General features: G+C 37.3%; 1 protein-coding gene and 2 long non-coding RNA genes across 4 annotated transcripts in view; 2 read left to right on the forward strand and 1 right to left on the reverse strand.

The window, feature by feature from the left end:
• LOC113109173 (NACHT, LRR and PYD domains-containing protein 12-like) overlaps nt 1-27830 on the forward strand; it is a 1059377-nt gene that overhangs the window by 218766 nt on the left and 812781 nt on the right. The window lies entirely within an intron of this gene.
• Nucleotides 3797-6601, forward strand: LOC113109227 (uncharacterized). The gene is made up of 7 exons (XR_003292871.1): nt 3797-4424; nt 4581-5232; nt 5334-5378; nt 5460-5551; nt 5831-5941; nt 6069-6145; nt 6277-6601. It is a non-coding gene; the product is annotated as an uncharacterized LOC113109227 (long non-coding RNA).
• Nucleotides 10007-12782, reverse strand: LOC113109263 (uncharacterized). The gene is made up of 3 exons (XR_003292918.1): nt 12735-12782; nt 10289-10622; nt 10007-10182 (listed from the first exon to the last, which is right to left on the reverse strand). It is a non-coding gene; the product is annotated as an uncharacterized LOC113109263 (long non-coding RNA).

The following is a 27830-nucleotide window of genomic DNA, read 5'->3' on the forward strand; positions in this document are numbered from 1 at the left end:
TATTTTACTTGCTTTTTCCTTTACTTGCTCTTTGTCTACTGTTGATAATTATTTTATTTTTTGTTTTTGTAGATGAAACTGTATTTGCTGCTATGTTTGTTCAATAAAAAAAAGGGAAAAAAAAGAAAGAGCAGCAGAGAGTGAGAAATCCTTATTTGTCCGAGAGCAGAAGGAGTTTCAAAGAGAGTTTCTATTAATGTGGCTCATTGAAACACTTTTGTGCAAACGGCGTGCTATCTTCATTTTATCAAATTATATAATCGTATCTATTCATTTTACACTCCTGCTACTAGCATTTTATTCAGACTAAAACCCCTTTAATTCAGGTGAGAAAGTTTTTTTTTTTTTTTGAGTGACTTTTGCACATATAATAATATCGCTGCAGATGCATTTCACAGCATTAAGGTTATCTATTAATTGATCTTTAATTTAAAAGACGATCAATCATCAAAAATTGACATCCCTAAATGCAAACAGTTGGATTGTATTGAACCTATTTTATGACAAAACTGATTGAATTTGAATTGTGATAATTTTAATTATAAACAAGTGTAATTTAAGAAAAATGTATATTATATGGGATTTTTTTTTTTAACTGAATATTTAACACAATGGATTTTTTTAAGGCAAAGTTTTATAGACATGTATTTTCAGGTCCGCTGCTGGCCAAATGTGTGCTCTAAGCAGGATTGTATTGTTGTGCCCCCCTTCCTCAAATATGATGATGAAAAAAAACACACCTACTATACGGGTGAAAATAGAACTTTAATCAAATAAAAAGTAAATGAATACATTTTATTATTTACAAATTACAAAAATACCTATGGCTATAACTTTATTATGACTCTAATTTATTTATAGTCTCAAGAATTCAGAAATCATGCAAAAGAAAATTAAGCAGTTTTACTATTATAAAACCATGGTTTATTTTTGTAAGGGTTGTGATATGAACCTGAAAAAAAAATAAAATAATAACTTTCACAGGAATGTGCCTGAAAGTGATAAACGGGCCTCGTTTTTACTTAAATTATTTATAATTTATTTTAAAATATATTAAAAATGTATAAGGTTTGCATTTAAATGAACACATTACAATTGTTTTATGACTGCAAGTCTTTCTCCTCAAATGCTTTTGAGCTTCAAATTTCCGTTTGAGCCAATGTGAAAAAGTAGCATAATTTACATATGATTTACAGTTTATTTTAATATCAAACATTCAATAGATGAAAATTTACAATTGTTTTTATGACTGTAAGTCATTCTCCTCAAATGCTACTGACTTTAGAAAAGTGTATACCAATATCACATCTAACTTTAAGCGGTCTCTGGTGTTTGTTTTAAAGTATATTTGGTGTAAAAGTAGCATCACCGTGTCTATACGGGACGCAACAGCTTGAAGTGACAAAGCGTCCTGTAAAGAGCTCGGACTCTGTCAGAAATAGAACAGGAATCCGTTTGCTGTTGGAGATTTCACATTCAGTGTAGACACTATCACTGATTATAATCCACAGGTTCTTCTGTCTTCAGTCTGGACGAGGTGTGAGCGTCATAACTCCAGGGACGGATGAACACACGGCTCTACTGGACACATACTCGGAGAACTAGACCAGAGGGACCCCGCCGAAATACTGCTGCTCCCGGAACCAGATTTCAGACAGACACCTCAGATTTCTGAACCAAGTGGAGCTTGAATGAGATTTACCAAAGAAAAGAAAATATGAGGCAGAACGCACGCTTGCTGTTCTCTGGTGAATTCTCTCTTCATGAACAACAATGTAGAGCTGTGCACACAATGTAAGTAAGAGATTAATTTGACAGTGTAAACAGCTTCAGTGATTATAATCAGAGTTTTTGAGAGAGCTTGAACTCTTGCTAGACTGAAGTCAATGATAATGTTCTTGACTTTGAGGATTGATTCTTTGCTCTCTTTCTGTTCAGTGAAACACTTATAATTGGGAACTTACAATGTTTTGACTGATTCATGTTAAATAAAGTCAGTCGTGTTAAAAATATTTTATGACATGGTTAATTTGTGGTTACCAGAGTTTAAGTATGTAGTTTCTGTTTTTAACTTTTTAACTTTTAAAACCATAGTTAATTTTTAAGGCTATGTTAAGCTTAATTGTCAAAATCATTTGTGAATGAAGTTTAAGCAAACAGCACAAATAACGTATAACTCTTTAATGTTTTATTATTTTGTTGTGTGTGAATAAATGTGAATATTTGTAATAAATTACAACAATGAGGGACCAAGTGTCAGCTTTGCAGAAGAAGTAGCTCATGAGTATGAACTATTTTAGTCGTGTCATTTCTGCTCCTTTTCCCGAGTGAACTGCTGTCTTTATTTGTACAGGTACAGATACTTCTAGAGCAGATATGAGGGAGACTTCAGTCACGTTTGGAGCACGCTCTTTCACAGATGTCTGTGGATGTGGACTTCTTACAATTGATCTGTGTTCAGGAGCTGGTTTTCCTGAGAGCTGTATCCTCCAGGTCATCATTCCTGTGGACAGATGGGAAGACTTCACTGGTCTGCATCATGCTGTTACTTTAGAGAGACACAGAAACGAGACGCATGTTGTGACGGCACGATTGGAGCACTCTCTCTTCTGGAGAGGAGCATTTTGATAAATAAATACACCATATTACATTCATTGTAATGTTTAATCAATATTGTTGTTGTACTTGAGGATAGTTGGTGAAATAATGGCAGTGAGCATTACTCAGGATGGACCTTTATCATGGAGTGGATTTACAATTTCATTTCTTCCGGGAGATTAATAAAGATGAGCTGACATAACAGATGCAGACCTGCTAGATCTGATTGACAAGGTTTTCTAATTCAACTCAATTCAGATTTGTATATACATCTGTGTAGTGTATGTGTGTGTTACTCCTGGTTTTTATTTCTTTAGATTGAGACTGCAGACACTACAGCCTTGCTTGAGCTTTCTGAAAGAATCGTAGCATGTGGTACACAGGATCCTAACATGTGATGAAAGGAAGACATTGTCAGGTGTAGTATCTGTGATTCTGTCCATCTGACTCTCCTCCTTTCTCTTCAATCCACACATCAGGGTTAGATGTTTTTGGGACATTATACTCATTCGTAGACTCTCATCTGCAGCTTTTTACAGGTTTTCCATTGTCATGAGAAACAATGAAATATCTGATGTCCCTGTCACTGTTTTAAGTTCAGGAACAGCGAGGCTATAACATAATAGTATTACAAGATTGTTGTTGACCCAAAGCTTTTCACAAGTTTGTTTCCACAATCACAGAATGTTTCTTTTCTTCAGGAGCGAGGACTTTGACAGAACGGGGCACAATGTCCGGATTAAAGATGCTGTTGTGCCAAACATTTTTAACTTTCCAGCTCATCTTCAAAGGGTCTGTGTATCACTGACCAACAATAATTCAAGATGTATAAGATTGATATATCAATATGTGATTAAATGGCACTTTAGTTTTAGTTTCTGAAAGTTATATAATGTGTTATTACATCATATTTAAGACACTCCAAACGTCTTGACCGAATCTGTTCAGAGTTGATCACCACTGGTACAGTCTGAATTGTGTGATAATGTCATTCAACTTAACTTATGTAGAAAGATCATTCAGGGGTGCCTAGTTCTAATTTGTCTTTTTTTAAAAGCATTAAACATTTTAAAGCATGGATTAAATATCTGTGTACTATACTCGTACATCTTGTGTTTCTTTTTTAAGGTGGCTGGAATAACAACTCTAATGCCAGCGAGTTAAAGTAGATCTTTAGGAAGCTGACGTTAAACAGAGGCAATGTGACGGCGCAGGATGAGTCCCTACCATCTGTCCTCAACACCTCTTCAAACCTGTCAGATATGAGGAGAAGATCTTCCATCCCCGTTTGCTGACATTCCTGCTCTAGTACATGACCACAGCTACCTTCTCGTCCGATTCGATGTTCTTGTGGACAACAGTCTCTTGTACATTTCAAGATGTACAATTATACAAGTCTTGCATAATTATGGGCTGAAATTCAACATGGTTGTATATTTAAGACATGAATAATTCAATTAAAAACATTTCAAACTGATTTTCATAATCAAAAATTCAAGAATTCATATTCACCTTTCAGATTTCACTTCCAAAATATTCGATCTATTTAAAAATACAACCTATAATATTCAACAGGCAAGTTTCAGTCCATTTTATTTCGCTTTACAAATTCGCTTCCACAAATTCAGTGGTTCAAATTCGACAGTAAATTCACCGTTTCACATCCGGGAACAACAGGAAAATCAGTAGATTACCGATCACAATCTCATCTGCTGTAAATCGTCTTCACCGGCAGGGGGTGCAAGCGCTACTTTGTCTTAACAAGCATCAACGAAACCGTCACGAGAGGCCTTCATAAAACATCATTTGACGAAATGGACCGAGCGGTGAGTTGATTAGGCCTACATTAAGTGTTTAAAGTAATAATTTTTTAAAGTGTGTTTTAGTGAAGTGTTTGTTCATTGTAAGGATGTAATTTTTTATTTCATTTATCTGGCCAGCAATACTGAGGTATTTAACATGCTATTATAATTTCCCTTTAGCATTTGCTTTTGGATTATGTTTTGGAAAGACTCCGTTCACGCTTGGAAAATGCTGTTGGACGCCAACCCCTTGACATGGACTACCTGGAGTTCATCTGCTCTCAAGAATTAGTCTTTTTAAGTGCTGTGACCAATTTAGTTACCATCCCAGCTGATATTTTCGAGGGCATCACAGAACTGCTCAGACTAGTTCGACTAAACCCGTCAGACGGGGAGACGCGCACTTCGACTATTCTGCAGGAGTCAGGGTCGATGGGACGACCACGTCTTCTAATCTCACCAGACTACATCACCAATCTCCTGGACATGAACTTTTCTGTTCCAACCATTGCTTGCATGCTTGGAGTAAGTACACGCGCAGTTTTCAGACGAATGGTTGAATGTAACCTCTCCATTCGGGCGCGATATAGCACTCTCACGGACGAAGAGTTAGATGATTGTGTGAAAGATGTAAAGCAACACATGCCTCAGTGTGGATACAGAATGATGAGAGCAGCTGTAAAGGACACCAAGTGCAGTTCGACCGGGTCAGGGCAGATACAGTGGGAGTCATGTCCCGAAGGGCACAGTTGGGCTGCGTGGTACGAAGGACCCATTCAGTGTCAGGTCCTAGGTCAATAATGCACATTGACACCAACTATAAACGGATTCGGTAAGTTTGTCAGGCTTGTTTACTCCATTATTGCATGTTGCAGTCCTTTCCAGAGCTCGGAGTGCATTTTTAAAAACATTTGCATGATATTTTTGTTACAGCTACAATATAGTCATCTTTGGGGTGTGGATGGCTTTTCACGCAAGGTAGTGTCCACTATTAACTATTTTTTGACTTCTCTATTCTATTCACTAATCATCCGGCAAATAATTTCCTCTGTTTAATAGATAATGTACCTTGGAGCTTCATCTAATAACCTTGCTAAAACCACCTTGGATTTTTTTCAAGAAGCAGCGGAGACATTTGGCTTCCCTCTCAGGTAGACCTGATCTAGAGTAAGATCTCCTCATAATATTCAGTTCAGTTCAAGTTCAATAAATGATATGATCGACACTCTTAAGACCAAACTGTGGCGCTGACATATGTTATGATATTCCAGTAAAAGTTGCTTTCAGTTTTAACAGCTCAAAATGTATTTTAGTCTAGCACTAGCTTAAGCTGTAAAACAGGAGCTTATGTCTATGAATTTTGCATTGAGTAATTTAACATTTCTGAGAAATGCGTTTCAATCTCAGTGCTTAAACATCCATGTTCTTAGGGTACGAGGAGATCAGGGTGTCGAAAATGTGGACGTGGCTCGCCTGATGTTCACAGTTCGTGGGACAGAAAGAGGAAGCTTTATTTCAGGAAAGAGCGTCCACAATCAGCGGTGAGTTAAATAGTTTTTTGTTGAAAATCAATTTTATTATTATTACCCACTTTTATGATTTATCAACCAGTACATAACATCTGCCTAAAAATGTTAGATTTAACTGACATATTACTTTTCTTTTCAGTATAGAGAGGTTGTGGAGAGACGTCTGGTCATCAGTGACAAATGTCTACTACGATGTTCTGCATGCTTTGGAAGAAGGTGGCCACCTTCATATTTCTGACCTTACTCATCTGTACATTTTTATACTGTATTGATGAAACTTTATTCTATGTTCAGAACTGTAATTGGTATCTCATTTGTGACATAAAATGCTGTGTCATTGTTTGAAGGGATTCAGCACACCACAGATAGACTGGGAGAGTAGTGGACTGATGTTGATGCACATTCCAGCATTGTTGTGCCTCAAACCCAATGTCCCCTGACTGATGAGCGAATAGAAGCACTCAGAGAAAATGTTGACCCCAAAGGACCTTCACAGACTTTTGGCTGGGACATCTATCTAGCTGCACTTCATTTTTGCCAATCGATTATGGAATAAATGTGATTGTCATCTTTAGCCTTAAAGAGGCAGACTTCTAGCAGAAGCAATTAAGAAAGAATTAATATTTGTACTCAATACGTTAAAGTATCTGAATAAAAAAAACCTGTATGTAAGAATGTTGTTTTTGTTTAATTTGTACTTGTTTAATTTGACCATTCCATCAGTTAGTCATAAGCACAGTGAATTATGGATTTTTTTATTCAAGAATAGACTTATTTTGAATATTTGTACTTCCATTGAACACGTTTAAATATACATTTTGCATAAATTCTAATACTTTAACAGAATAAAGTACTTAATGGTATTTAGCAAATTCCGACAAGCTATGGAACAACAATGTCTATACCACTGCATGAGCCCATGCATGAAAAAACCATTGTGGAACGATTCAAGTTGACCGTATAAGTGACTGCGTGTACAGAACATTAACCAATTACTTAATGTACTATATCTTATAGCATTGTATCAAAAAAATAGCAACATGATCAACAAGCATCATGTACAAAGCAATCCCAAAAATGAAAAAGAAAAAAACCTGTAAGCTGGGTTTGAACAAAGCATTGGTCCTAAGTGCAGTAACAGCATTTAATAAAAGTGTGTATCACTGTGTAACAAATGTAACATGTACATGTGTCTAAAAACTACACATGGCCAAAACCATACTTGCAAGTGCCAATGCACAAAGGAAATGTAGCTATGAGTGATCTGGATGTTTAAGAGAAAAATGTAAGAATATAAGAATGAACAAGTCACACTTTATATTAGGTGTCTTAAACTACTTGCGTCAAAAAATATTATGTACAATGTACTTATTATGTTCATCTTCTATTGCAAACACACTAGCCGCTATTGAAGTGGGATACGGGTTAGGGACAGGTTTGCTGGTATGGGTAGCTTTAAGGGTTGGTAAAGGAGTCTAATCTTAACTAACCACCCTTTACACAAGTATTGTTTCATTAGCGTTAAGTCCAACACACACAAAGGTAGTAAATGATTAATAATAAACATTTACAAATTATGAATATTTTCAACTTCATATCGGGCACAGCAAAAACAATAATTTAATGACTGGTAAAAAAAAATAAAAAATACACACCACAACAAAAGACGAGCAAACATATTAAATTAATGACCTTATAGGTTGTGATTATGAATTAATATGTTATTTAAATTGCATAATCATATAAATTCCAAGTTTAATGACATTTGTAAGCACTTCGATTTACAGTAAATAATCTGTTAATCTTTATGTAACTAGTTCATAAGCAATCATTAACAAGCACATTATCTCACATAGCTATGTGGATATACTGTACAGTATATTAAAGGGGTCCTATTATGCTTTTCCACTTTTTCAACTTTAGTTAGTGTGTAATGTTGCTGTTTGAGGATAAAAAAAAGCCTTGCCTCCGCTCACCTGCTAGCCATTATTAGCATTGAGAAAAAATGAGACATGGAAGACTAGCTTCTTACTTTAGGCTTTTTACACTTGTACTTCAACTGCTGTTTAAAACAAAAAACTGTGTAAGAATGTTGACAATGTACATACCTGTCTCAATGAACTGCTTTAAATACCCTGTGATCCGTTCCTTTATATCAGCTGAGTATTCTTCATCATCTTCGTCATCACTCTCTCTAGGACAGGAGATGTGTGAAAGCAGCATCTAAACAAGAAACAGAACGAGAGTCTATAATCAGTCATGTATTCATGTTTGCCAAAAAATGGCTATTGATATCATGTTTAAGGGAAAAACTATTTGTAGTCCTCTTCTGGAGAAGAAAGCCTTACCTCAGGAGTGCATGAGTCCTCCGATTCCTTGGGAAAGAATACCACATCCTTCCTCTCAGTTAGAAGAGGCCAAACACAAGTGTCTTTCAGTCCTCGTTTCAGTTGCTTGATTTGGCGTACTCTTCTCTCGAGAACCTACAAAATACAAAGAAATGGTAACAAATGTATTAGATGATTAAAATTTCAACACAGACAGAACATACTAACAAGGTTTTTGATAAAAATTAAAAGATCATATATATATATACACACACAAACACACACAATCTAAACAGTAAATTAGCAAAAAAACTATTATTACACCTGTGTAACAGTGCCATTAGAAGCATAATACAAAATGCATTACCATGTATTCAATTAAAATTAGTTGCAAAATATGATTGAAATGTATAGAAATGAGGGTAGTGGATACGATCCACAAATGTTAGTTACCGCATGTGACAGCAGACGTTCGTAAAGCCACATTCTGTTTTCTTCTGTTGGACCAGGAAGATCCCAAGACAAACAAAGATCCAGGACTTTACTAGACTGGTCCTCATTCAATGGAGACTGTCCACTGAGCTAAAAATACAAATATTTGTAACACACATACATACCAGCAACAACATTACATTCCAAATAGGTCCAACCATTTTCAAATAAATAAACACACACACACACCAAGTTGATGGTCTCCCGTATGTCAACATCTGGGCAGTCCTCCAATTGCAAAGTGGCAGTATCTTGAGAACCTTGAAGTAGAACATGAACAAAAGCTCTGCTGAGCCCTGCGAGACATGGGCCGCCGTGCAGAAAAGAATGACCTAGCATTCTCCCCGCTACTAGGAAGAGGTCACTTTCAATGAGGAATTGTGAGGATGAGGGCACCAAGTGGTCTGGCTGTCCCTCAAAGAGGCAAGGAACTCCTGTGTTTCCTGTTCATTCAACTGCAAATCAGCTTTAGTAAATCCCATCAAAATAATTAATTCAAAAAATGTACATTTTTCAGTGCAACTAATTAACTGCATACCCAAGTTCAAACTGAAACCATACTTCAGTTTTTCAAGAATTGTGGAAAAAAAGTGTCTGGTGACTCCATCACCAACTGCAGCATCCCCTAAAATCAATGAAAATACAGTTATTAAAGCTGACATCATGGATACACTATAAGCTGCACATTTTATAGCATACACATTTCATTTTCTCTAGGCTGTACCTTCAAGTTGACATTTGACAGGACAGGCCCTCTCTACATTTCTTTGCTTGTAGAAGTTGATCAGTTGCCTTTCCTGTTCTTCAGCACACGTTCTCAAGTCCATACACATTTAAAGAGGTTTCTCTGTCTCATGCAGTCTGAGAATTTCCCTTCTGTACAAAGCCATAGCTACTTTTGGATCCGGATGGGTTTTCCAATCTGGTAAAAAAATAAACAATCATGCAAAATCAAAAGAGCTTTGTTGCACATCAATAGAAGTGTATATATTTTTTCCATCTCTACTTGTTTACCATAAATTCAAGATAGACTATAAAAATAAAGACTTATTTATAATGTCAGCAATAGAACAATGTCAAAAACAGTCACATCATCCTCTTTTGCACTGTACAAAAAAAAAAAAAATCAATTACCGGTACCATTATCCACGTATAAAAACTCAGCAGTGTCGTTCACTTCATTATCCATACATGACAACTCAGTTGTGTTGTTATTTTATATCATCCATAGATCTAAAATTTAGGAAAGTGGGGAAAAAACAACAATTAAAATTCTGCTTCTAATATGAGGTAAAGAGTACTGTACTTTTATAAATATTTTTCTATTTATGCCAAAAGTAATACTCTTTGGCATGCACACCTTTCCCCACATTCACTGGCATGAACTTCCAAGATGTCAAGGGGCATTTCTTCAAGACAAATAGGACAGCAAGCCTATAATATAGAATAACCAACCATTCCTTAAAAACTTTTTTGCCTCAACTACAGGATTTGACCAACTACATTTAGCAAGAAATGCAAGAATACCGAGAGAGTTTACCTGTTCATTGCTCTTTTTTCCACTTTCCACATCTTGTGGATCATGCAGAGTTTCATCCTGACTTTCATCTCCATCTTCGACCACAACAACATCAGAACAAGTCTTAATGTGATTTGTGAGGATCTGAAGTGGGTGCAGTATTTTTTGCACATTGCTTTAGGCATATCTCGGACTGCTTCTGATGATGGTGGCAAGGGAGTGACATCGAGCTCATCTTGTACTGGAGCTATATAGAGGACAGAATTCTCCCCTATTTTGGAGGTTTTGATAAGCCTGCCTGTGTACCCACAGTCTGCAGGTGCCACAAGTGAAAGCTTCCGGCTTCCCCAACCCCCTAAAAGTATAAACACCAACAACAGTTATGTATATATATATATATATATATGGCATGCACCAATATGAAAATTCTGGTCGATACCGATAATTCTTTGTATCTGAAAGCCAACAACCAATGCATTGGCCATAAAATCTAAATCTTTATATAATTTTTGAGAGCCAAACAAATGTCTCACCATTAATTAAATGTAGCCTATTTGCCAGACTTGCGCTGCACATGTTGCATTAATGGTATTTTACTTTTTTGAAGTGATTTCAAACAATAGATCAAGACATTCAAAACCATCATTGTGAACAGTGCACATCTGAAGTGTCTCTGCTGAGGGAAATAATCAATCACTTATCGCCTTTAATACAACATGTTTAATACAAATGTTCTATATAATAATAATATAAGGATATATATAGCCTACGACAACGCTTACTAGACCACCACACAATGTAAGGTTAGTGCCACAGCTGCCCAAAACTAACTAAAAATAATTCATGTTTTTGTAATGTTAATACATCAGCTTGTGTAAACTGAGCTATTTAGTCACAGTTGGCCAAGTCAAAGTATAGACTGCATTCTATTGAACAAATTAGGGATTTAATGGATTGAAAGTGTGGCGAGTGTGGCGGGGCCGAGAGGCGTGGGAACGAGGAGTGAGGCCAGGTGTAGTGATTGGAGATGAGCTGCACCTGTGCTCCACCACCGGTCTCGAGTCCCACACAGGAGATGGAAGGATATAAAACTGGAGCGACGACCGTGAAGGACGAGAGAGGACCAGGCCTGGGACATTATTTTATGTTTTGCTTTTTATTTGTGCGCATCAGTCGTCCGTGAGGGGCTGGTGCGCTGTTTTGTTTGTTTTGGTATTATTAAAATGTAATTTGATTGTGCGCCGGTTCCCGCCTCCTTCTTCCCGATGAATATGGGGATTTCATATTATTTCATAAAGATACAGTAGATTGGACAAAAGTTTAATCAAAAGCAAGTCTTTAGGAACAACTAGAAATCATTTGGAAGTCATCAGAGACTGTGGAAAAGTACTGTACATAAAACAATGAAAGCCAGCTTGGCATTTGGACTGCATACCAAATATTACATTTTCAGTTTGTTATTTGCCTAATAAATGACAGTATTATTGTCAAAATAGTTTTAAACAAGTTTTGACAGATTCTAAAATATCTGTTTTCTCTGTGGCAGGTGGTCTAATAAATGTGTTAAGCACTATGTAGGGGTGTAACGGTACATTTAATTGGCCTGAACCATCACGGTATGGACGACACGGTTCAGTGCATAGTCAGATAATGAATAAAGTCTGTCATAGGCGATCCACACTCTAATTCAGAAGCCACAGCACATGATAATGCAACGCTGTTTACAACAGAACAAATAGCAGAAGAAAAATAACAGACAATCTTTGTTTACATGTAATCTTGCAGCCAGTGCTTCAACAATGGAAAAATATCAATAAAGGCATGATACTTGCAAAAACTTTAAGAAAATTTGAATTAAAACAAAAGGACTAAACGTGTTGAGCTATATAACAATGATTAGTATTCTGACTATAAATGTATCAAAACCTGCCTTAAGTGCAATTTACATGTTTCTCTTTATAGTATTTATTTGAGTGTTGATTATTAAATCTAAAAATAAAAAAGGCAACTGAGTTTAATAGTCTGGGTTCTGTTAAAGGGATAGTTCACCCAAAAATGAAAGTTCATACAGGTTTGGAACAACTTGAGGGCGAGTAAATGAAGAAGGAATTTTCATTTTTGGGTGAACGATCCCTTTAATATTATAGTAATGTGCAGGAGAGTGCTCTCTTTGTATACTTTACTGCACAGCTGACTGTAACTTCATGACTTCGATAACGAGGTTAATACTGAACAGTCATGTTAGTGTACCATTACACCCCTTATATATATATATGGATAAATAGATAGATCTTACATTTCCTATTAACACACTAAAGCAGACTTCTCTTATAAAACATCAAATGTGCATAACGCTTCAGCACAGTACTGTTCTCTTTGTGTGTATGCATGTATGTATGTGTGCGTAATTAATAACTAATTATTTAGACAGCTAGGCCAACCAATTACTGAAGGCAGTAAATATTACCTGCTGCCTTATAAAGAAGCCAACCACCAGTTACCTCACCAAGTTTTGAAACAGAAAAGAAACATAACTATTAAAGATAACAGGATTAATTAATCTCGATTCTATCGCTAATCTATATGACAATTCACAAAAATAAATAAGTGAACAGGTTCTTTTTGAGGGGAAGTGTAATGGCACATTACCTCCTGATGAGTCATACTCTCATCTAGAGTGCAGTTCTGGTCCCAGTCCTGCCTGTGTATGGAGCAGTTGATCTGGACCACTAGGGCAGTGGTTCTCAAACTTTTTAGCCAACGACCCCTAAACAAACATCGACGAGAACTTGCGACCCAATACCACAGAATACACAAACAATAAACAGAAAAAAAAGTTGTTTTAAATCCACATCCACGTCCTATGGAAGCTTGTTTGCAGAATAACAAAATAAAAAAGGTAATTGCGATTTTATACCATTTATAACTTAATAACTCACACTGCAAGTTTGTATTTCACAATTATGAAAAACCAAGTCAGAATAGCAAGATTTAAACTCGCAATTTTTAGGTTTAAAAAAATTATCTTTTCAAATATTTTCTGACGTGGCGGAAACAAACTTTCATAATATTTACTGTATTTAGGTTTACCTTACCATCATTTCTTTCTGATTTCACAGACTTCGTAACTCAGCTGTCTTCCATTTCTCCGTCCGTTCTCCTCATTGGTGACTTCAACATTCATATCGACTCTCCGACAGCAAAATTCACATCTGACTTTTTGGACATTTTAAACTGCCTCAACCTTACCCAGCATGTCACCTCACCCACACATAATCATGGACATATCTTGGACCTGGTCTGTTCCACACCCTCCCTCACCATACATAACCTTTCATTGACTGACCTCACAATTTCTGATCATCTGGCCATCACCTTGGATGTCATTACCCCCTCTCCTACCATCAAACACACAAGAACAATTACATTTCGAAACCTGAAATCTATTAGTCCCATCTCTCTCAACTCATCCATATCCCATGCCATCTCTACTTCTTCACTTCCCTCCGATCCGATTGCCTCTGATCTAGTCAATTTCTACAACCACACACTCTCCACCTGCCTCAACCAAATAGCCCCTCTTAAAACTGCCTCAGTCTCCTTCTCCACCTCTGCTCCTTGGTACACCCCAGATCTTCACATTCTCAAAAGACAAAAAAGACAACTTGAAAGGATCCATAAAAAATCCGGTCTCACTGTCCATGCACAAGCCTACAAACACGCCATAACCACATACAATTCTGCTCTCAAAACTGCCCGGTCCAATTTCTACTCACAACTCATCCACTCAAATTCTTCTAACCCCCGCACATTATTCTCCACATTTGCAAAACTGACCAAACCCAAGGACAATATAACCTCCACATTCACTATAGACAAATGCAATAACTTTCTGTCATCCTACCATACCAAAATCCATACAATACACTGTTCACTAGCATCCACTTCCTCCGCTTCTCCTCCTTCTGAATATCAACTCCCTCCGCTCACACACCACAGCTTTTCCTCCTTCTCTCCACTGTCTCCCTCTGACACCTCCAAACTCCTTTCGACCATGAAATTCTCAAACTGCCAGCTTGACCCGATCCCTTCTCCTCTCTTCAAAAGCTGTCAAGAAACCCTTATTCCTCTCATCACCATCATCATCAACACTTCCCTTACGTCTGGATCTGTTCCATCCCCGCTAAAACTTGCATCCATCACACCCCTCCTGAAAAAACCTGGCCTCAACCCTGACAATCTGGATAACTTCAGACCCATCTCCAATATTCCGTTACTTTCAAAAATCCTGGAACGCGCCGTAAACACACAACTCCATCAATATCTCCACTCCTCTCAACTCTTCGAAACATTTCAATCCGGATTCCGTCCACACCACAGCACAGAAACAGCCCTTCATAAAGTCACAAATGATCTCCTCATTGCTGCCGACTTTGGTTTCATATCCATCCTCCTTCTCCTCGACCTCTCCGCTGCATTTGACACTATTGACCATACTGTCCTTCTCCATCGTCTTCAATCTATTGGCATCTCTGGTACAGCACTTCGCTGGCTCACATCTTACCTCTCTGATCGTCACCATTTTGTCTCTGTTAATAACTGCAACTCCCACACCTCCCCTGTCACCCATGGCGTCCCCCAAGGTTCCGTTCTCGGCCCCCTCCTCTTCACCATCTACATGCTTCCCCTCGGTCAGATCATCCGCAACCATGGACTCCATTTTCACTGCTACGCAGATGATACCCAAATCTACTTTTCCACCAAATCCATCTCCCCGGCTATTCTCTCCACCATCACCGATTGCATTTCTGACATTAAAGCCTGGATGGACAATAATTTTCTTAAACTCAACAGCAGTAAAACAGAACTCCTTATCACGGGCCCAAAATCTCTCCTCTCCTCTATTCAGAACTTTACTCTCCTTATCGACGGACATATTGTCACCCCCTCCCTCTCTGTCCGAAACCTTGGCATCATAATGGACCCCACCCTCTCATACCGAACACACATCAACCATATCACTAAACTATCCTTTTTCCACCTCCGCAATATTGCCCGCTTTCGCCCCTCCCTTACCTTGGCAACAGCTGAAATTCTCATTCATGCATTCATAACTTCAAGACTTGACTATTGCAATAGCCTTCTATACGGACTTCCTACCAATCAACTACAAAAACTGCAATACATCCAAAACTCAGCTGCCCGCCTCCTAACCCACACCCGGTCAAGAGAACACATCACCCCCGTTCTCCGTCAGCTCCATTGGCTACCTGTTCACTATCGCATTCAATATAAGCTCCTTCTCCTCACCTATAAGTCCCTCCATAACCTGGCCCCACTCTACCTCACTGAGCTCCTGGAACAGCACCAACCCACCCGCCACCTCCGTTCAGCTGGCACAAACCGCCTTGCTCCGATCGTCCGCACTAACCGACGGACTTTGGGGGATCGAGCCTTCGCTATCACTGCCCCCACCCTCTGGAACTCACTCCCTACATCCATCAGAAACTCGGACTCACTGCCAAACTTCAAATCAGTACTCAAAACCCACCTGTTCAAACTAGCTTTTCCCTAAACCCTTGTTGTTTTGTTTTGTTTTGTTTTGTTTGTTTCCCCATGTGAAGCGTCTTTGAGTGTCCAAAAAAGCGCTATACAAGTTTGATGTATTATTATTATTATTATTACCTTACAGTGGGATGGGTGCACTTGTTTTTCGGTGCACAAAAGTGTAATCTGTGGCCTGATGTTGGATACGGCTACTCGCAGATCATCCTCAACATCAAGACGTGATCTGTATTTTTTTTTCATGTACGTAACAGCTGAAAAAGTATGCTCACACAAATATGAATCTGTATAATTCCTTCTCTTTTCTGCGAAAAACGTCTATAGGTTTTTCAACACAAGCAGGGTTTCTTGTCTCCAAATGTCTCTGCGTTTTTCCAGGCTTCATACTTTCATGGGCAAGCACTTCTGAACAGATTACACACTGAGAATGGTCCAAATCGTTGACAGAAGAGCAAGTGAATCCATACTTTATGAATTCCTCTTGATATTTCCGACGTTTCCTACATTGGTCAGAACGGGTCTAGCTCTTGTGTTTTGTAGAGGTACACGGTTCAGATGATTCAGGCTGTCCACAATTTTCTCAACATTTCTAACCTTGCAAATTACAAATGTATCCATTCTTGCCGTTGCAGTTTTCCACGTGCAGTTGCGTGCAGTATTGATAACTAGCGATCAGTCGGTGCAGGGTGACGTTATCTTAGAGTCACGAAATTATATATATATATATATTTTTTAAATCTCTAATCAGTTCTGTCTTTAGAAATCAAAAAAAATATTTATTTGTAATCTTAATTTTTTAGTATTGAAAAATATTTTTTGTAGTCAGAAAATACTGAATTTTTTCAAACCAACTCGCGACCCCTTGAAATCATTCTGGGGGTCGCGACCCCCAGTTTGAGAAGCACTGCACTAGGGGACCGCTCACATTGGGCTGGCAGCAGATGGAACATGACCTGAAATGGTTTGGGTTTTATGGGCACAGGACATGGTCCAGTGAAACGTCTTTTTCCTCTACGATTTGAGAACAATCCAGGAAAGGACCGGTTTTAAAAACTGTAACATGGAAGTCAGAACAGACCTACGATTTATAATAGGCGAGGATTGTTATATACAGTTTCTACTTCCCTGGTCATTTCTGTTTGGACAGAAGATGGCCCCGGAGTTTGGCCTCTAACATGAGATGATCTGACAGACCAAACAACAACAAAAATCTACATTTTGACCACAATGTATGTGTTGCCATTTAATAATAAAAAAAGCAATACCTGTTTATACCCTGACTAGTAGAAGACCCATCAGCTCTCTCTTGTGTCAAAAGTGCCAAAAGGTGCCTTGCTGATCTCAGCACTTCATTGTCTCCCTTGTGAAAAACAAACACGGCATGGATGGAAGATGGAAAGTATCTTAAAAAATATTACGTCAACATAGATATAAAATTATGAATGTAGATACAGAACTGTCTTTCTGAAAACCATCGAAAACTGACCGCCAAAAATTGATTTTCAAAAAGGCTTTGCTCATTAAATAAACATGACCACTGCAAGTTTCAAAATCAAATACCAGAGTGGGTGTTTTTCATCACTGTATTTCAGAAGGAAAATGACTGCGTTTAGAAAATGTTCGATTTCATTTTTATTTCATTTAGCATGTAATGCTCGATACGGCAGTGTTTGTGAGCTCAGAGCAGCCGTTACCGGAGCTCTCTCTCTCCCGCGATTAAAGCGGGGCCTGCAGGCAGAATATGAATAGAGTGTAAGGCTGCTGGAAACACTGTGACATTAGTTCTATCATCTGCTTATGACTACGATGCTTTTGAGAAATTAAGCCCTTACCTGGACATAGCAGTGACAAGTCCTATTTAATTAAAAGACGGAGATTAACTAATGTAGAAATGTAACTTAATTTAAAAGTGGCAGATATATTTTATAATTGCGGTTGGGTTGTATTTAATGGTCATATATAATATATAAAAATGGTGCTATTTAGTATATTGTCATTAACCAAACATAGCATAACCAAACAATACACTCAATTTCAGCGTATTATAGTGGTTTTACTTGAAAAAAATATATAAACACCACAGGCAAGAGAATTATGGATTTATATTGATCACAATATGTCACCTTTGTAGTAAAAAAAAAAAAACACAGCTTGCGTACTCGGGGTAACAAGAGGAATCACTTAGACTCTTGAGTAAACAATGAATTGGGTCTTAATCTTAATTTTCCGCATATAAATACAGCATACTGACCTATAAAATCATAACTTGTCCTCACCGCTCGGTCCATTTCGTCAAATGATGTTTTATGAAGGCCCCTCGTGACGGTTTCGTTGATGCTTGTTAAGACAAAGTAGCGCTTGCACCCCCTGCCGGTGAAGACGATTTACAGCAGATGAGATTGTGATCGGTAATCTACTGATTTTCCTGTTGTTCCCGGATGTGAAACGGTGAATTTACTGTCGAATTTGAACCACTGAATTTGTGGAAGCGAATTTGTAAAGCGAAATAAAATGGACTGAAACTTGCCTGTTGAATATTATAGGTTGTATTTTTAAACAGATCGAATATTTTGGAAGTGAAATCTGAAAGGTGAATATGAATTCTTGAATTTTTGATTATGAAAATCAGTTTGAAATGTTTTTAATTGAAATATTCATGTCTTAAATATACAACCATGTTGAATTTCAGCCCATAATTATGCAAGACTTAAAAATTCAAAGCATTTAAATGCAGGTACGGCTATTGCAATGCATATTGTTTCAATTCTTGTAATTCAATAAGCTTTTTTAATTCAAATACATTTGGCATTAATTTACTTCCATGTAAAATACACTTGGGTTGTCGATGTCAAAACACTATTTAAGCTGTGATTCAAATATGAAATAATGTTATGTCATGTGTTTACTCTTACACTGAATGTGTGCTGCTTCAGTCCAGATGAGGAGGTTATTGTACAGGTAAATTTAGTAACTTTATAGGGTGTGAAAGTTGTAGACCTAACTTACAGCTGTGGTGTCTGTATAGAGTGTGAATTCTGTATAGAAGATGTGTAGAGTTTTGGTTCGGCGTGTGGGTTTTGTAAGAGATAAAGGAATTTCAATGGGGTGTGAATTTTTTATAGGGTGTTAAATGTGTATATTTTGTTAAGGTGTGAATCATATTTAATATCATGCATCATGGTGTTACCGAAAGTTGGAAGAAAGTGGCAGAGTCCTATTTGGGATTACTCTGAATATGATGTGTGTCAGATAAGAGCTAGTGTCTTGCAGTGGAAGGTGGTAAAATATGAGGACAATTTATGAAAGAGAAAAATCCTATGAATTTGAAAGTCCATTTGAGAAGCGCGCACAAGGAGGCTAGCCTTGCTTACCTCAACAAGGAAAAGGAGAACACAGAGAACCCCTCGAACCAAAGTTCAAACACCTGGAGCTGCAAGAGTCAACAGCCTTATTGGGACCAGAGTATGGGAGCGGAGTGGAGTGGCAACAATTTCCCCTCCGCGCTCAGAGCATTTAATTATCACTCCGCTCCAGCTCCGCTCCGGGTAAACAATTTCCCGCTCCCACTCCACTCCGCGCTCAGTGATACCAGAAACACTGCTCCACCTACGCTCTGTGGCTAAAGTATTTCAGTATGTTTGAAATGTTATGTTCATAACGTAGCCTATATTAAAATAAAAAATTTAATAAGTTTCAAAGTGGCTTAGGCTATTGTGTGAAAACTTTTTTTTACTACCACATGCCAAGCTAATAACATGGATGTCAGCATTAATATAATTACTGTATTCTGCTGTGCAAATTTTGTTTGTGATGAAAATAACAGTACATTTTTATTTTATCTACAGATCAATGCATTTCTTACAGATTTCTGCTCATTCAAAATCAGATACAGATGAAGTAACACTGTAAGATTACATTTGTTTGAATGCATTATTGCGAAAGCGATTGCGTGTGAATGTGCTGTAACTGTTTAAATCATGCTTCGACCCGAAAATAATGTGAAATTAATTTTTACTTCATGTTATCTGGAATGTTTTTGGTCTTTTTGAGCAGGATAAGAGATATATTTAAACCGTTTAGGTGTTTGTGTGTCTGCTGCACACCGCTGACACAGATGACTGATCAAACACAAAATATAATCTTTTTCTTTATGAACATCATTATTCAGGAATTATTAAACATGAACCAATCAGTATCTGAAATTGATTTCAATATACAAAGAATAACTCAATAGCCTCTGTTACTATATATTGCTCTGTACTGAAATGAAAAACTTAACATCTTGAAAGAAAGCTTCAAGTCCGTACTGTATGTCATCAGTTATTTCTCTGAAGAAATTATGTGTATATTTTTAATATGATTGAGCAACATCTATTTCAGACCCCCAAAGATTCACAAATATGTTTACTAGCATGAAAAATGTTGTATGACTTTTCAATACAAAAATAAAATGTGGTATTTAATTCTTAATCTAATCTTTGAAAAGATGGGTGGTGTTGCTTTCTTGTTGCAATGCAACTTTGAATTAAGTAAAGTTCCAGTTAGTCATTTTCACAAGCAGGTGCTACTCTCATGGATGCTTATATATAAGCATTATTTCTCTTCAAATAAATATATAATTTGTAATAATTGGTATATATTGTTTAAACATAAAACAAAAGTTGTTGAAAATATACCGACTGAGAAAAAGCTTGCAAAGCAATACAAAGATTGTGCAGTTTACCGCTTTCTAGAGGAACATATTACACTTGTCCTGACCAAGTTTGACATTCAGAAGTTTAAATTAATTAATTTAGAATGCATACAGTTTGTCTTGTTACTTGTTCAAAGAACAATATTTACAGCCATCTTTTACTATCATATGTAAATCAGGATGCATATTATTGAATTAAATTTGGTCTGTTAACACACTCATTTTTAAAACGTACAGTATTCCATCTCGACTTCAAAGAAACAACGTCTTGTTACTGGTTCCTGGAAGAACATTTTGAAGGTGGTTTTAGCCACAGAACTGTAATAGAACACATACTACTGAAAATGAAACCAATACATCATTTAGTTTCTCAATAACACTATAGTTCTGCTGACACCTTGAGAACTTTTTAGAAAAGAATGGAACCGGATGCTCTATGCTGAAATTCTCTTGCACCCGCTCCTGTAGTTGAGGCATCAACTTCTAATGAAAACGGGGCATCACATTTAGGGGCTTTGAGTATCAGAGCTCTACAGAGTAAGTCTTTTGCTGCATTAAAAGCATACTCACATCTGGGTGTCCAGATAAACCTCTTTGTAGTGCTTAGCAGATCAGTTAGTGGTGAGACAGTTGTTATGTTCCCCTTCTTTGGTCTAGGAGGTTTAAAGTAGGGCTGTGCAAAAAATCGAAAGCCATTTTCATGCACATCTCATCAGTAAAGACAATCCTGTAATTAGAAGTATATATTTTTGCACGTGCATTCAGATCAGGGTTGCCAGGTTTTCACAACAAATCCTGCCCAGCTGCTTCTGGAAGCCAGAGGTAACAGATACAGAATAAACAATATGGGGCTGAGGATTGATCCCTGTGGGACTCCGCAGTTCAGAGGTACACTAGTGGAGGATTGATGACCAATATGGACACTAAAACATCTATTGTTCAGATAAGAGCGGAACCACTGCAAGACAACGCCTCGAAAACCCACGGATGTCTCCAGATGTCGCAACAGGACCTCATGGTCAACTAAGTCAAATGCAGAACTCAAATCTAATAAGACTAAGGCCATTGATTTCCCAGAGTCAGTTTCAGTGAAAATATCACTTGACACTCTTAAAAGAGCAGATTCAGTACTGTGTAGAGCTTTAAAACCAGATTGAAATGTTTCATGGAGAGAATTTGGGGATAAGTATGATTGTAGTTGAACCAGTACAACTCTCTCAAGGATCTTCGAAATAAAAGGTAGATTAGAAATAGGACGATAGTTAGAAAGAGTGGAAGGATCGAGATAAGTTTTTTTAAGATATGGCGTCACCACAGCAACTTTCAGACTGTTAGGGAAGGAACCAGTTGACAGGCATTTGTTAATTAAAAGTAACAGGCCCGGTCCAACTGTGTCCATAATTTGCCTAAGGAAAGAAGGTGGAATAACATCCTGTGGACAGATAGTGGGTTTTAAATGACCAACAATTTCATTACATGTGTCCAGATCAATCGACTCACACTCAGACCAGATGGAGGAACATAATGGAACATCATGTGTATACACTGAGTTAGACAATTGAGATCTTAAAATTGTGATCTTATCTCAAATACATTGCAAAATTGTCACAGAGAGCAGTTGAGGGCTCTAAGGTGGGATGCACAGGTGGATTTAAAACAGAGTTAATAGTAGCAAAGAGAACTCGAGGTTTATGGCAATTATTAGAAATAAGTTGAGAAAAATGTTTGCATTTTGCAGACTTTGCAGCTTTCTGAAACACCTTATAGGCATTTTGCATGATTTCATACGAAACCTGCAGACGGTCCTTTTTCCATTGGCGCTCCGCCTGTCTACATACCCGTCTAAGGGTACGTGTAGTGTCAGTGTGCCAGGGCACTGGTGCAGGCTTGTGATTTTTGTACCTCAAAGGTGCAATAGAATTCATGATATCTGCGCAGGTGGAATTAAAAAGATTAAGATGTGCATCAGCATCCAGGTTATGCAGGGTAGAGACAGATTCCAGGCAGTTACGTACATCGTGATAGGCTGTGGAAAAATCTTCACTAGAGCGTTGGGTAAAACAACGATTTAAACGTGCCAGTGATGGATTTTTAAGTGTGCGTCCAATGAGAGGAACAGTAAAACGTACAGGCATGTGGTCAGAGAAAGACGTAGGATGTTCAATTTCATCATGCATATCCCAGTTTAACTTCTCAAAAAGATATACCTCCCCTTTGGTTTTATATATATATATATATATATATATATATATATATATATATATATATATATATATATATATATATTATTATTATTATTATTATTATTATTATTATTATTATTACTACTACTACTACTACTACTATAATTGCGCCTATTTTACATAATTACGTAATTGTGACATCTAATCCTGCATTTGTTTGTGAGGTATCTTGTCCTGTGTGTTCTGCCTTGTATTCAGAAGACTTTATTGAAGGAACAGTTTATTTTCACTGGTCAGATGAAGTCTGAGCACTGAAACAAGCAACTAGGATTATTTAATAAACTCTGCTCCTTTTTGTATAAAAGCTTTTATTTTATTTTATTTTATTTTGTATGCTAAAACGGGCATGTAACGTTTTCCCACTGATGACTAATGACGCTCGCTTACACACTACAGGCAAAGCGATGTATATATATATACAACTTGAAGTTTGATATAATGTATTCTATTAGTATGTTAGACGTGAAAGCCTGTAAAATTGGATCAAACTTGAACAGGATGAGAGATCGCGCTCAGGAAGTGACGTCAGTTTTTCGCGTCACAAATCAAAAGTGAAAGCAAATGTTCAGAATTGATGTTTTTCCATTTAAACAACCAGCATCGATTCTGTACGGAATATCAAAGTGTTTCAGAGGAACTAAAGTATGATTGTCGTGTAGCTGCTTCATAGAAAGACGGTGGATTGTGTGAATCTGTGTAAATAAGGTGAGTGCTGAGTGCTTTACAGTGACTTCCGCTTTCAGATTTCATTTAAACGACGATTATTTTATATATCCTCTATGTTTATTTTTTACGTTTAATATTTTCTTTTTCCAGCAGATGAAGGTGGTTTGATTGGTGTTCGGTGTTGTGTGTGGTTTATTTGATCATTTGTTAACACACGACTAACATTGTGTATCTGAACATGTGTATCTCATGATCTGTTTCTCTCAGGATCCGTTCAGCTGAATTATTGAGTTTGTTTGTCATTTCTATTCAGAGTCAGTGCTGGAGATCAGATTCTGTTTCATCATGGAGGACACACAAACATCCACAGATCAAGAGTTTTCTCCAGGATGCAGGTACTTTGAAGAAACACTGTATTAAATCACCTTCAATCATGAGAGATGGGTGTTTTTGAGTCTGGCTTTAAAGTTAAAATTAGCCTTTAAAATGATTATCATCATAATCATCATCATCTTAAATCTGTTTTGTTATAGTTCAGTTGATCAGAAGAGATCAGAAGAGTCCAGCTGTGTGTCTGTGAGGAGTGATCGGTCTATGGATCAACCAATACAGTTTAAGAGTGGAGATACAAAGACTGATCTCAGGTACAGTTTTACATAAATATTTTTATATTACGCCATCTTATATGATCAAAACAGTGTCTATATTTTCTAAAACATATGAGAAATTCTTCTTGTACATTGTTAATAGATTTATTTTCTACCTTTATCTGATATTTAACAAACAATCAAACCAAAAATTATTAAGACACCAGATATAATTTTTAATATTTCTTTGCTAGTGGGTGCAGAACACTATACTTCATTTGTGTAAGTGATGATAGCAAAATAAAGTAAACTGTGACGTATTTTACCATTAAATTCTTCATACAGTGGACTACCAGTAAAATTAATAACAAATTGGGACCAAAAATTGGGACACTTTTGACCTGACCATGTTTTAAAGTGTTTTTTTCTTTAATTGCTAATGTGACCTTTTTACACCACAGACTGAACAAAGTTATGCATTGTTTGGTAATTGGTCAACAAAATATTGATGGTTGTGTAAATATTCCCTGCTGAAAAAACTATAGACACTATCACATCATTTGTAATGGTTTTACTGGTTATAATGGGAATTGTATTGGTTTTAATGGAAACTGTAATGGACTCTGTTGGTCTCTACTGGTAACTGTTCACCTTCTGTTGGTGACTTGTTAAAACCAGTAAATCCTAATGGAACATGTCCCAAAGCACACTACAGAAAAAAAATAATAATAATAAAAAAAAAAACAGATTTTAATGGTTAACAATTGATAGTTTGTAATGGTATTTGTATGGAAACCATTATAATTTTGTTCTGATAGTTCTATTGATTTTTTTGTTGTTGTTTTTCTCAGCAGGGTTGTTATACTAACAGTCGTCTGAATTTTTGGTTGATTGTAATCCATTTCATACCTTTCTATCAAAGTTACAGTTAAGGTCAAAAGTTTGAATGTGAATTATTTTACTAAAATAAGAGGGACCATACAAAATGCATGTTATTTTTTATTTAGTATTGATCTGAATAAGATATTTCACATAAAAGATGTACATATAGTCCACAAGAGAAAATCTGAATCAGAATCTGTTTTATCAAGTGTGCGCAGACACACAAGGAATATGTTGTGGTTTTTAAGATGCTCTTGGTACATGCATATATGAGATGAGAGCAGAAAACATTTAGGACAACTTAACAATAAATAATAATAATAATAATAATGTGTATGAATCTGGAACAGATGATTTATGTACAGATTTGTGCATTATCTACTCTTTATACAGTTGTATACATAAAGAGATATGCATATGTATCTATCGAGTTCTTGAGAAAGAGGCAGTGATTAGAGATGTAGTATGAATTACAGAACACAGGTAATGATTGATGTGTTAGTTGTTTAATCTGGAGATAGTGTTTGATGAAGGAAGTACAGTCTCTGCTGGGTCTTTATCACGATGGAGTCGATGTGAGTGTCTCTCTTCAGGAGCTGAGAGATAGTGATGTCCAGGAACCTGAATGACTCCACTGTTTTTACAGAACAGAAAGGAGATGTGTACATTTTCCTATTTTGCCAGAATAATCATATATATATATATATATATATATATATATATATATATATATATATATATATATATATATATATATATATATATTTTAGTACTCCCTTCAGATGCTCCAGAAGATGGTTACTAGTTTCCCAGAAGATATCATACAGCTGGAGCTGAAGGATTTTTCTGAAGAACAGAGCTCAGTTTAACTGTTCAGGACAAACAAGAGACTCATGGACAACTATCACTAAACACAAACACACAGCTGTGGATCATTCAGATAACAACACAGTATTGAGTGAGTCGAGGGGATGAAAACTTTTAAACGGGGTCATTTTTATAACTACAACTATTTATTTTATAGTTTGTTTATTAGTGGAAGACAAACTGTCTTCTGCTGGCAAACCATTCACACATGTGGAGAAGGCGTCCGGATCAGATGATCATGATGTAAATGTGTTTTGGCGTCACATCTGACTGATGCTGCAGATTCTCACTTTCTGTCATCATCACTGTTTACAGCAAAAGAGTGTGATATTTCTGTGTGTTTTCTCAGGATCTGCAGTCAGAGATCTTCATCTCCTGATCACAGCTGTGTGTCTCTGAAGAGCGACGCATCCATGGGTCATCCTCCTGGCCTCAGTGATGAAGCAGTGACCTCTGACCCCAGGTGAGGATAATCGTGTGGTGATGATTGAACTGCTTTATGGGAGTCAGAAACACACTCAATACACACAGACACTCGACACAATGAGCACACGAGCTCCTACATTGAATTTAATTGAATTGAATTGCATTGAAGTCACCTTTAGCTGCTCGCTGGATGATTGTGAGACTCTCTTTGGAACAATTTGCATTACACAAAGAGTTAAACAGATCAACAAACTGAAATTATACTGAAAATACAAGACTGAAATCTCTATTGGTTTAGATGTTAATTTACACATCCTTTATTTTGAGACATGTTTAATCAGTTGTTCTTGTGATATTTCAGCAGAGCAGATGGAGAGCGAAGCGTCTCTGGAGGAGTCTCCTCTGTCTTCTGTCTGAACAACACGAGCGTTACAGCGTCTCTGAATAAACATGATCAAGCAGTGAATGATGAACTACAGAGAGTCAAAGAGCAGCACAAAACCAGCATGAAGAACAAGTATGAGAGATTATGTGAGGGACTGAAACTCCAGGAGAATGAAAGCCTCCTGAACAGCATCTACACACAGCTCTACATCATAGAGGGAGAGAGAGAAGGAGTGAATGAAGAACATGAGGTTTTACAGATGGAGAAAACAGCCAGAACACAACACTCACAAGACGCTCCAATCTACTGCAATGACATCTTTAAAGCCTCCGCTGAAGCAGGATCTGAGGAGAAAGAGCAGATCAAGACTGTTCTTACTAAAGGCATCGCTGGAATCGGAAAAACCGTCTCTGTGCAGAAGTTCATTCTGGACTGGGCCGAGGGAAAAGCCAATCAGGATGTAGATTTCATGTTTGTGCTTCCATTTCGAGAGCTGAACTTGATCCGAGATCATCAGTACAGTCTTCACAGACTTCTGCTGGACTTTCATCCTGAACTTCGAGATCTGGACTCACAGATTTATGAGGAGTGTAAAGTTGTGTTCATCTTTGATGGTCTGGATGAAAGCAGAATCACACTGATGTTTTCAGACGCTCAGAAAGTTTGTGATGTGACTGAGACTTCATCAGTGGCTGTGTTGATGTCAAAGCTCATGAAAGGAGAGCTGCTTCCCTCTGCTCTCATCTGGATCACCTCCAGACCAGCAGCAGCCAATCAGATCCCCTCCAAATACATCCACCGTCTGACAGAGATTCAGGGATTCACTGAGCCTCAGAAGGAGGAATATTTCAGGAAGAGAATCAGTGATGAGCATCAAGCCAGCAGAATCATCTCACACATCAGAAGAGCAAGAAGCCTCCACATCATGTGCCACATCCCCGTCTTCTGCTGGATCTCATCCACTGTGCTTCAGAAGCTCCTGGAAGAAGATCTGAGAGCAGAAATCCCTCAAACTCTGACTGAAATGTACATCCACTTCCTGCTGATTCAGATCAACATGAGGAAGCAGAAGTATGAAGAGAGAGATCCAGAGAAACTCCTGCCGTCCAACAGAGAAGTGATTGTGAAACTTGCTGAAGTGGCTTTCAAACAGCTGATGAAGGGCAATGTGATGTTCTATGAGGAGGACCTGATTGAGAGCGGTGTAGACGTCACTGACGCCTCGGTGTATTCTGGGATTTGCACTGAG

This window comes from Carassius auratus, chromosome 9, assembly GCF_003368295.1.
Source record: "Carassius auratus strain Wakin chromosome 9, ASM336829v1, whole genome shotgun sequence".
Lineage (NCBI taxonomy): Eukaryota > Metazoa > Chordata > Actinopteri > Cypriniformes > Cyprinidae > Carassius > Carassius auratus.